Source organism: Seriola lalandi, unplaced genomic scaffold (assembly GCF_002814215.2).
Source record: "Seriola lalandi dorsalis isolate HSWRI2012SDOR001 ecotype SW California unplaced genomic scaffold, Sedor1 jcf7180002054953, whole genome shotgun sequence".
NCBI classification, from domain to species: Eukaryota; Metazoa; Chordata; class Actinopteri; order Carangiformes; family Carangidae; genus Seriola; species Seriola lalandi.
In genome coordinates, this window is record NW_019525504.1 from 42,441 (window position 1) to 46,965 (window position 4,525).

The window sequence follows — 4,525 nt, forward strand, 5'->3', positions numbered from 1 at the left end:
TTGGGCCTCTTGTTCTCTTTATACATGTTACCCCAGGGGCATAATGTGAGCTTTCATTCCTATACACATGACACTTCATTGTATCGCTCTTTTAACTCCAATGAGTCTTATCAAGTTAATCTACTCAATCACTGCATCCTTGACCTAAAATGCTGGATGGCACTCATGAATATTGATCACACTGAAGTAATCATTTTTGGCCCTGACACAGTTAGAGCTTACACCTCAATATACCTGGGCTCTGTCCAAAAACATGGCAGACAGCTGTGCAAACCTTGGTGCCACCTTTTGATAACCACCTCAGCTTGAACTAGCATGTCAACACAGTTGTCCAATCTTGTTTTTTTTGCAGCTCAGGAGACTCAGTCCAGTTTTATCCAGTAGAAATCTAGAGTCAGAGTCTACAGGAATCACAGCAGCAGCAGGACCTCACCTAAAGAAAAAGCAGAGTGCACATCACTCCCATTTTAGCTTCTCTTCATTGGCGTATGGTAAATTTTAGAATTGATTTTATCGATGATCGGATTTTATTGGATTTTATTCATCAATATCTAAATTCCATTTACTTAAACATGTCAAACACATCATTGGCGGTGGTGCTAGGTGATGCACCATCAAATAAGGATGTCACAATATCAGAATTTTGGTAGCTGGTACCAGTACTATTGAAATTCCATGATTCTTGTTATCAAATTTTGAACCACAGCAAAAAGCAGAAAACAAGGTAGAATCACATCTCTACTACACTATTACACCTACTGTACTGTAGTACAGTACACAGTATTTTGGCATTGACTTAGCACTGAAGTATCTCATGACATCCCTATTGCCAAATCACATGACATGCACTGGCCCAAAAAGACTTTTGCCATTCCTAAATTACAAAAGGAATGTCTGTCACAAACCCCCTGAAATGAATCTTTGTGTGATTAGAATCAGATCCATTCAAAATCTAGACGATTCATTCATGTGTGCAGGGAGCTAACAGACATCAGCCAGCTCTGCCAGAGGACTCCAGTGCTCATTTTCTATGGGCCCCAATATGTGGAATCTCACATAACCATCCTTTGGAAATCTTCTTTATAGAGTATGCACCCGGTGATCAGTTTTTTTATTGAAATGAATAGGGCACCCTCTCAATGCCCTCACCGTCAACTTGCTTATTCGTGCAATTATCCAATCAGCCAATCGTGTGGTAACACTGCAATGCATAAAATCCTGCAAATACAGGTCAGTTCAAGTTCAGTTAATGTTAACATCAAACACCAGAAAAAATGTGATCTGTGTAATAAACACTTCTCAACTTGAGGCATTGGTGGAGCCTGACATCAGCCTCAAGACCCAAGACACCACATCCTCCAGCTCTGCCGTCAGTAATGATGTTGTTGTCGTACCCCTGCGCTCATTCCTCAGATTCCTCAGTGAAGGCACAGCTTCCCTGTCTCATTATCATTCAGCAACTCACTACATCTCTTGCTTTGAATGTTTTCCAATTAATAAACAGTGATTAGAGGAACAGACTCACAGTCTAACCTCATTTGAATAAAACACCTGTCAGTGGAAGATCAAATTAAAGGGGAATTCTGATGTCATTTCAACTCGCCATATGACCCATAAACGTGACCATTATGACCATAAGATTCATCCTAACTTTAAGCATAATGGCCAGGACCAGGTGCCTACGTACTAGCAGTGAAACGATTCTGAAACCGAGACTTACTAATGTAGCAAAACTAAATTTTCACTTCAAAATTAACATTATAACACATAAATCACAAAATTATTACTCTATTTAAAATCAGGGCAAGCTGTATATTTAGTAAATACACCCCCAGCCCCCCACTACTGGTTGCCCTGATGTATGTTGTTTTGCGCAAGGCCCCCGTTTGCCTGAATCTCTGTAAGAGAGGTAGTGTGTGCAAAATTAGAGTCACAATGACCACATTCATAGGAACATCTCTTATTCGTTAGCATGAGAAGGGGGTTACTGTGGGGACTGCAGCTCCCCCTGCTGGCCAGAATGAAACATAAATAAATCAAATAATCTCTAATAAAATGAATCTTAAAGGGGACATTCTATGCAAAATGCACTTTACCATGGTTTTTTATCAGTAATATGTGTCCCCGGCCTGTCTACAAACCCCCCAAACATGAGAAAAGTCCATCCTCTCCGTCTTTTGCTTGCTCCACCTTTCAGAAAATGTGTGCTCAGACAGGCCAATTAGAGATTTTCCCTTGATGTTGTCATGAAGGGAAATAACACCTCCCCCCAGGTGGGTGACACTCCCCGAGCTAGGTGTGTGTTCCGCCCTCTGAATCCGCCTTGCAGCCACCATCGTTTATTCCCTCGCATCACCCTTGGATCTGCACCGACTGTCCGAGACCCAACTTCAAACTTGGGAGCTGTAGGTTTCACCATTTTATGTTGCTTTACTGTATGTTCACGAGAGCCTGTTGCATGTGTTGTTAGCATGGCAGCTAATGTGGCTAACATTTTGCCTCGCCCGCACAGACCTCCAGACTCTACCTGGCTTGCCACGTACTACAATGAAAATGCTGACCGACCACAAGCCCAAACAAAAGAAAGTGAACCAATGTTCAAGGTCCAATTTCCAAAGGCCGTGAAGGGAGAATGCAGAGCTACACCAGTTAAGACTGAGCCGACATTCTATAAGTGTTATATTATTTTATTTTTCAACCAAAAAATGTTTTGTACACATTGTATTAAATATTGCACGTATAATGTTATGACAGTTCCATCAACAACAAAATACAGTAAAGAAAATGTCAGGAGGTAGTTAGAAACAGACTTTCAGTCATTGTTTTGTATTAAAAAAAATATATATAAACAAAATTTTTTTGTGTTTTATCAAACAGGGAATGTGGTGGACCTCATATTTGAAAAAGTCTTTTTTGACTTGGGACCATACACAGAAGCTGCTTTGGCCATCCCCATCCCAGAGGACCTCACTGCACAGTTCGAGCGGCCTGAGAAGGAGGAGGTCATATCCAGCTCTGTGTCCCGGTTCTATCATGGTCCAGTCTAAAACCCACGTACTGGGCATGTGGCGTCAGGAAACTCCGCACTGATGCATAGGACCAAACAGGCTGGAATGACAACCCAGATTCTGCGACCAAGGAAGCCCCAGCACCAGCTCACAAAGCTCCTATAGGCTAGATACCTGTACTGACTAAAACAACTGGACAGGGCATTTAGTCTTGCAAACATATATCTATGTTGTGTCTCACAATTTTTTATATGGATCCAGTGAATCCTACAGTTTTTTTATTATCACTGATTATAAGTGCCTCATTTGATGTAAATAAATGCTTGATTGTTACTAAAGAAATGACTCCTCTGAATTCATATATTATATGCACACTATCTGCTGATAGAATAACTTTACAAATCTAAGAGCAGCTAAACTAATTTATTTGAGGGTGTGTTACTCCATTTTTGGTGTGTTATTACCATTGTAAAATTATGTGAACTGAGTAAAACAAGACTGCCTAACATCTTTTATTTAGATTGAAACTATGTTTTTACAAAGAAGCAAAACGTACTGGTGTATTCCTCTCAACCGTAAAGGACCGTAGTCAGCGCGGTACATGTTGCAGGCAGAACACATTGAGGCAGAGCGGCTCCAACCCAGGACGGTCTACCATACATGGTAAATCTTCCTCGATCTCCCATAGCCGTCTGGTAACCTACAGTGAATTACAAATGGTAAATGCTATGGTTTATTATAAATGTAATCGAAACAAATTACTGATCAGTTTGTCCAGTGAGAATGCTACCTGTGGTATCTCCTAGCAGCAGATATTCTCAGCTTCTGTGGGCATGGTTGCACAGTTTCCACAGGAGCACCTGTCCAAAATATAGAGAAAAATGGAAACATTCACCAAAATATAAAGCTTATGAAATTCAAACACTGACAGACAGTGGAGCTAAGGTGGGTAAGAAGTAAGCTTGGCTACATATCAAGCGCATATAACATAGGTAATTTATAACATGTCACTTATTACATACGCTGTGGAACAGTGTAGTGTAGAAAACTGCACAGGCTCATCTTTGACTAAAGATTACTGTTGCTGTCAGACATGTTTATGCTGATTTTCAGCTTTCATTGTAATACACAAAATAAATTTACGTCATGATGAGCATCTCTTTGCATTTAAAGCTACAGACACAGAAACAGCCTACTCTGAACAGGGCTGAAAAAGAGGGGTTTACAGCCATGCTGAAATATAGGATCGGAGTGGATTTTTTAGCAAGAAACTTCAAAGACATGTTTTGGGGACGTCTGAGACTTATTTAAACTTGTTGAAAAGGAGCATAATATGTCCCCTTTAATGCTTACTGCATTATTCTGTTGTGGTTCTACTGTGGAAACACGGTAAATTTGAAGTAAATTTAAACATAGATATGAGTTTCTACTTCAGTCTCTTGCTGGCTGTAGCAAATCACTGGTGCAGAAAATAATATGAAATAATATATTGCTGTTTATAGCTCTGTGGTGAAAAG

General features: G+C 40.2%; 1 long non-coding RNA gene across 1 annotated transcript; it reads right to left on the reverse strand.

Moving 5' to 3' along the window:
* Positions 1-3,496: 3,496 nt before the first annotated feature.
* LOC147817473 (uncharacterized) lies at positions 3,497-4,013 on the reverse strand. Its single transcript, XR_015436338.1, has 2 exons — positions 3,799-4,013; positions 3,497-3,708 (listed from the first exon to the last, which is right to left on the reverse strand). It is a non-coding gene; the product is annotated as an uncharacterized LOC147817473 (long non-coding RNA).
* Positions 4,014-4,525: the final 512 nt, after the last annotated feature.